General features: G+C 41.3%; 1 pseudogene; it reads left to right on the forward strand.

The window, feature by feature from the left end:
- Positions 1–16: 16 nt before the first annotated feature.
- LOC118341429 overlaps positions 17–7,674 on the forward strand; it is a 7,826-nt pseudogene continuing 168 nt past the window's right edge.

A 7,674-nucleotide genomic window follows, 5' to 3' on the forward strand; every position in this document is an offset into this window, starting at 1 on the left:
GACCCGTAAGGCCGGCATGTACGAAAACAGGTACGCATGTGTATCGTGATAAAAGAAGCAGAAAAGCCTCTTGGATCCATACCTTAAACCCAATTTAGTTCCGCCACAAAACACGAGTTGCCATAAACTTGAGTGTACATTGTCCATTCGGCTCCAAACTTCACTTGTCTGATGAGAGTCCCTCCCTGAACTCATCTATGTGATAATATTCACTAATAGTGAGAGCGCCACCTAGTGGGGAAAGGAATTTATTTTTCTTTTATGTATATCTCCTAGAAGATTGACCAGATCCAGCTAAAATTCTGTCAGCCCTTCCAATCGGACGATGACAATGACAATCTTATGAATCTTAAGAATTTTCATGGAACCATGTTGCCATGGTGACGTGGCGAAAATCTGCCTTTTTGTTAACATTTGAACATCTTTTGGGCGAAAAAAAAAAAAAAAAACTTCATTAAACTGCACAAAATTCAGTCGTGGCGATATTGTCTTGGTGTTGCAGATGGGCGTCGCATAATGGCTTAGCCACGCCCCCCAGAATCAGCCCCCAAGACACGTAAGACCGACATGTATGAAAAATGGTACGCATGTTTATCATGATGGGGAAAGCAAAAAAGCCTCTTGGACCCATAACCCTTAACTAAACAGGAAGCCGGCCACTTTGAATTCTGTGGTCATTTCCGGTGATTTGCATACGTTGTATTTGAACAAACTCCTCCTAGTGAATTTTTTGGATCAACTTCAAATTTAATCAGTGCAATCTAAAGACATTCATGATTAAAATTTGTGCTATTTGCGACTGTGCGTCAAACGGCGTGCCCGTGGCATGGCGTCCAATTTCAATGATTCGCCATGAAAAAGGAAGTTGTCATAACTTCTGCATACATGATCCGATCTCAACGAAACTTCACATGTTGGATAAGAGTCCCGTCCTGAACATGTCTATATGGCAATATTCAGATATATTGATGCCGCCACCTACTAGCAACGGGAAGTAAGCGCAGCATGACGATTTTGATCTGATTTACGTGAAATTTCATGTTTTGGTCCACATGTGTTACGACGGCACATGACACGGTCGCAGCACACTCCGAGTTGTGTGGAGGGCGAGGTCCCGCCCAATGCTGCTTGCAGTTTAAATTTAGTTTATTGTACGAAACAATTGTTATCTTCAGTCTTCATTTTTGAAAAGCTCATCAATGGGAATCACATACCAGCAACAAAATCTCAAATACTATATATGCTTACGTCATCAAACCTGGTACACAGATGTCCCATGGAGATGTGTATATTAAATGTATATTTATATTAAGGCATGTATTCAATAGTTCCACCATGTGGTCACTTATAAATTGTTTCAAATTCCAAAACTCTGATAAATTTAAATAAATAACCTGTGTGTCTTACATAGCTGAAATAATTTCAGTGAAAAAAGCTGTGATATATTAAGAATAAATAGAAAATAGAATAATAGCACCACCATGTGGTCAGATATTAAGCATTTTATACTTTATAAATAGTAGAGTAGTGAACCATTTTTTCATTGCATCAGAACCTTATAGGATGGTAATGACTCTTCTAGGTATTAGCCAAACCCTCAGGTATTACCAGGAAAACTGAGTTATGGCTTGCAAAATTCATAAAAATATAAATTAATGATCTTCAAGTGACCATGGTATGAGCAGGATAATAAACACTTTTATCCTCTCCACAGAGACCGAAAGTCTAAAGGTATTCAGTCGGACCAGAAACATCAACCAGACCTGGACTCCATATTTATAGTATGTGAATTCCCACTATTTAAACTATGGATTGTTGTCAACTCATTATTGACTTTAGTGAGAAATTTGTATAATTTTTCTGTTGTAGTTGCTTGAAGAGAACATTGTTACCTTCGTGAAGAACGAGCTGAAGAGGATTCAGAGGGTTTTGAGTCCAGATTTCACAGATTGTTTAGAGGATGAGGAGGTGGGAGACAATAAGGATAGCAGAGAATCATTCCTGAAGATCACAATGCACTTCCTGAGGGGAATGAAGGAGGAGGAGCTGGCCAATTCTCTGCAGAGCAGTAAGACACTTTAACATTTAGAAAATGGATAACATGGGGAATGCACAGGGGCCTATACATATCTATATCAAACAATAAATAAGTCCCAAATCTACATAATTCTTGTTGATAAAAAAAAAACTATAACTGCAGAAACATGAATCATGAATGTTTGAAAGAGTTGATGGCTTTGACAGCCATCTTATAGAGCCAAGCTAACCAGTTAGGCTAGCTAAGCCAGCTAAAAGGCTATCCAATATGTTGCCAGCACTTGTATTATGCAGCCTAATCCACCAAACAAAATAAACAAGCTTCCTCAACTACCTTTCACTTTTGTGACAACCCCAGCTAATGCCATCACCTAATGACTACCAGCTAATAACATGTATAGCTAACTCATATGTTACTGACATAAACACAGAAATGACATCTTTTGGCATATAAGTGGTATTATTTAATTTTACTTAATTTTAGGGGATTTTAGGAAAATCTGTTGGGCTGCCTCCTAATAGTCAACCATTAGTTTTATTAGTCAGGTAGTTGCAAAAAAACAAATACAATCATAACCAGGACAAAAGTATGTATGTGCACTGCTGCACATACTGTACTATCCATTGCCACTAGCTACTTAGTGGTCTACTTACTCTACCTGGACTGGGCCCTCGAAGGACAGAGGGAGTTTAATCACTACTAGTGTAGGAGCAGAGAATATTGCCAGGGAGCAGGGTGAGCGTGCAATGGATCCAGGCTCACAGCCTCCAAGACCCATGGAGGCCAGCTGATTTACAGCAACTCTGACTAGACCTCTGACTCTGGGGAAGACAGACCAGGTTCAGGGACAGTAGAGGCATGAAATGGAGGAAGAGGAGTGAGATGGTAATGAGTATTATGAAATGCAGTTGAAAGCTTTGGAAGCTACTCAGTACCTTAGTTGATTTTGTTACATATACTGTTACCAAATGTCCAAATTGAACATTCATTCTTTTGCTATCTGTATTGCATCAACCACTCAATGTTGTTTATTTCCACAGAAACTCACGCCGTCACCTGTCAGCGTAAACTTAAATATAATCTGGAGAATAAGTTCCAGTTTTTGTTCGAGGGAGTTGCTAAAGGAGGAAACCCAACCCTTCTAAAGCAGATCTACACAGAGCTCTACATCACAGAGGGAGGGACTGCAGAGGTCAATGATGAACAATGGAGAATCAGACAGATTGAAACAGCATCCAGGAAAGCCCAGCCACAGCAGAAACAACAATCAGATGTGAAGACATTTCTTCAAACCTCACCTGGAAGAGATGAACCAATCAGAACATTAATGGACAAAGGGCGTGGCTGGCATTTGGAAAACAGTCTTAACACAGAAGTTCACTCTGGACTGGGCTGAAGGCAAAGCCAAACCAGGACCATACAGTTCACATTTCCATTCACTTTCAGAGAAGCGAATTGCACTGAAAGAGAAAAAGTACAGGCTTGGTGGAACTTGTTCCTCACTTCTTTACTGAAACCAAAGAAGAGGAATCTGGCCAGGTTTGAAGAGTTCAGGTTGTGTTCATCTCTTGACGGTCTGGTATGAGTGTCGACTTCCCTTAGATTTCGCTCACAAAAAATCACTGACTGATGCACAAAGTCCACTTCACTGGCATGTGCTCCACTAACAAACCCCATTCAGGGGGGGAAAAACTGCCTTCCCCTGCTCACCTCTGGATAACCACACGACCTGCAGCAGCCAATCAGGTCCTTCTGAGGTGTTGACATAGTGACAGAGGTCAGAGGGTTCACTGACCCACAGAAGGAGGAGTACTTCAGGAAGAGATTCAGGAGATGGAACCTGACTAGCAGAATCATGTCCCACATTGAGACATCCAGAAGCCTCTACATCTGTGCCACATTCCGTCTTTCGCTGGATCACTGCTACAGTTCTGGAGGACATGTGAAGACCAAGAAAGGGGGTTGTGCTACCGGACCCCTGACTGAGATGTACATCCACTTCCTGGTGGTTCAGTCCAAACTGAAAACATCAAGTATGATGGAGGAGCTGAGACAGATCCACACTGGAGTCCAAACACTGTGGAGATGATTTTTCTCTGGGAAAACTGGGCCTTTGAGCAGTTACTGAAAGGTAACCTGATCTTCATGAAACAGACCTGACAGAGTGTGCATCGATATCAGAGCAAGCCTCAGTTTCTATTCAGGAGTGCTCACACAGATCTTTAAAGAGGAGAGAGGAACTTGTACCAAGACAAGTCTTCGCTTGTCCATTCTGAGTGTTCAGGAGTTTCTGGCTGCTCTTCATGTCCATCTGACATTCATCAACTCTGGAGTCAATCTGCTGTCTGAGGCCAAATCAAGATCCAAATGGTCTGACCTATTCAAGGATACATCTACAAACCTCTACCACTGTGCTGTGGACAAGGCCTTGCAGAGTCCAACTGGACACCTGGACCTCTTCCTCCGATTCCTGCTGGGTCTTTCATTGGAAACCAATCAGGCTCTTCTACGAGGTCTGCAAACACTTAAAGAAAGTAACTCACAGACAAAGCAGAAAGCAGCCCAATACATCAAGAAGACGATCAAGAAGAATCTCTCTTCACAAAGAAGCATCAATCTGTTCCACTGTCTGAATGAGCTGAATGACCATTCTCTAGTGGAGGAGATCCAACAGTACCTGAGTTCAGGGCGTCTCTTGACACATAATCTATCTCCTGCTCACTGGTCAGCTCTGGTCTTCATCTTGCTCTCATCAGAAAAAGATGTAAGCGTGTTTGACCTGAAGGAATACTGTGCTTCGGAGGAGGGTCTTCTAAGGCTGCTGCCAGTGATCAGATCATCTAACAAATCTCTGTAGGCACAAAGATACACTGTATTTCTATACATTTAACATACTTAAATGCACTGATGTCCTTTCCACTGTTATGTTTTATCCTCATTTTTCTTTTTCAGGCTGAGTGGCTGTAACCTGTCAGAGAGAAGCTGTACAGTCCTGGCAACAGTTGTCAGCTCCCAGGCCTGTAGTTTGACGGAGCTAGACCTGAGTAACAACGACCTGCTCGATTCAGGAGTGATGTTGCTCTGTCCTGGACTAAAGAGTCCAAACTGTAGACTGGAAACCTTGAGGTTAGATAAAGTTTGATGCTTTAGCTCTTAAACTGTTCCCTACCTAAATGTACTTAATTAGGAACATGATTGTGAACATCATGAATGTTTGATAGGGGTGTCAGATTCTCTGGAAAGCTTATTACCTAAAAGTTGTTTCATTTCACTGTTAGGTTAAATCAAACTCGTCTCACAAATGAATGCTGTCAGGAGCTCTCATCAGTCCTCAGCTCAGAGTCCTCCAGTCTGAGAAAGTTGAACTTGAGTCACAACAACCTGCTGGATTCAGGGGTGAATCTGCTCTGTGCTGGATTGGGCAGTCCACTCTGTAAACTGGAAGTTCTCAGGTCAGAGCAATTTATTTTTGGACATTTTGGAGAAAATGTTTCTAATGAATATGTACTTTATACCATAACCTAAAGCATTATTCGCTTATTCTTGTACCTTGGGTTTGCATCAGTGCCCCTCATAATGCATCAAAGAGGACATGGCACCCTTGTCCATCTCATAGGTAAAACCACCATCACAATTACCCTTTACTTCCATCTCCATTTGGCATTAGCACTTTAGTAATTAACTTTTAACATTTTAATTAAAATATCTACCAAGTTGCAAAATGTTTGCAATAAATGTAATGTAAAACTTTCACCGATCATACACTTTAATCCATTTTTAAAATCTACATAAATAATGTTGCTCTTGCTGCTGGGAGCTCTCACAAAATCCTATATGCTGATGATACCATTATGTACTTATCCAATCCTGCCCTGAACATTGCCCTGACTTCCACACAGCTTCAAAATCCAGTGCACCTTCTCCAACCTTCACCTTCTCCTAAATATAAAAAAAAACAAAATACATTTTGTTCAACTTCCCAGATCTTTGGTGTTTGCTTTGTTGATTTGTCAAAAGAAATTATTATAGTATATAATTTTAATTTCTAGGAGACAGGAATTGGTATGACTGAAGTTACACTGTGGACAGTTTGGTTTCCTGTTAGATTTTTTTGTCTCACTTACCGACTTAAACTAAGAATTAGCAATAAAGTTGGTCTCAGAATAAAAGATACTAATAATTTAATTCCTTTTTCTTTCAGGCTGATTGACTGCGCCCTGTCAGAGAAAAGCTGTGGCTTTTTGGCTTCAGTTCTCAGCTCCTGCTCCTCCAGTCTGCAAGAGCTGGACCTGAGTATCAACATTGTCAGGGATTCAGGACTGAGGCTAATCTCAGCTGGTCTACAGAGTCTTCACTGTAAACTGGAAACTCTCAGGTCAGCTCAGGTTATAGGTTTCTTCTGTGTTGGTGATGTGTTTATTCAGTTTAATCACAGATACAAAATACTCAATTTGATTTCCTCAGGTTGAGTTGCTGTGGTTTGTCAGAGAAAAGCTGCAAAGTTCTGGCTTCAGCACTCCGCTCTCAGTCCTCTTGTCTGAGAAAACTTGATCTAAGTAACAACGACCTGCAGGATTCAGGAGTGATGCAGCTCTCCGCTGAACTGGGAAAGCCTCACTGTCGACTGAAAACTCTAAGGTCACAATTCCTTAAACTACACAGATGACAATTTATCTACCATTAACACCTAAGAAAGGTGTTTCTACATGCGTCACAGGAGTAACTCCTTGTTTTTTCTCCACATTGCATCAGTCCGGCTTATAACCGATTGGTGCTTTTTTTCACAGTCTGACGTTAAATATCAAACTATTTGAGATAAAAACAAAACAGGACTAAAGCTGATTCGGTCAACAGCTTTTATTTATTTTTGTTAACATTAGACTACATTAACACAAGTTAACACTTGCTCTGTGTGTTTGTTTGTAGTCTGTCGGGCTGTCAGGTAACAGAGGAAGGCTGTGCTTCTCTGGCTTCAGCTCTGAGCTCCAAAACCAGTCTGAGAAAGCTTGACCTGAGCTACAATTATCCAGGAGACACAGGAGTGAAGTTGCTGTCTGCTAGACTGCAGGACCCACTCTGCAGACTAAAGACTCTCAGGTATGGAGACCCGCATTTAATGCTCATGTTTCTATAATAGAATATGCTGGTCTGAGATTGTGTACCTCTCACTCCAGGATGGACAATGGAGGAGCCCAGAGGCTGAAACCACTTCTGAGGAAGTGTAAGTACTGTATTGTTTGTATTTCAGTTGTTTACACTGTCATCTACAATTGAATAGTTAAGTTTAACGTCATCACATTGTCATCATCAGAAGTTGTGAAAATATAAAAACAACTGATTTAAGTTAACTGAACTTGAGAAATCAAGTGTAATAAACCTAAAATAGAAAGCTGAGTGCGTCCTGTGTAGACATGCCCTTAGCAACTTATCACAGCAACTTTATTCACTTGGTCACCAGATGCCTGCTATCTCACACTGAACCCAGTCACAGCCCATCTGGACCTCGTTCTGTCTAAAAACAACAGGGTGGTGACGGGGCCAAGATTATCAAGGCAGCACTCTCAGCAACATGTCCGTGTTGACCCAGAGAGGTTTGATCACTGGACCCAGCTGCTGTGTAGAAATGGTCTGACTGG

This window comes from Morone saxatilis, unplaced genomic scaffold (genome assembly GCF_004916995.1).
Source record: "Morone saxatilis isolate NCDOM2014 unplaced genomic scaffold, NCSU_SB_2.0 Contig8, whole genome shotgun sequence".
Lineage (NCBI taxonomy): Eukaryota > Metazoa > Chordata > Actinopteri > Moronidae > Morone > Morone saxatilis.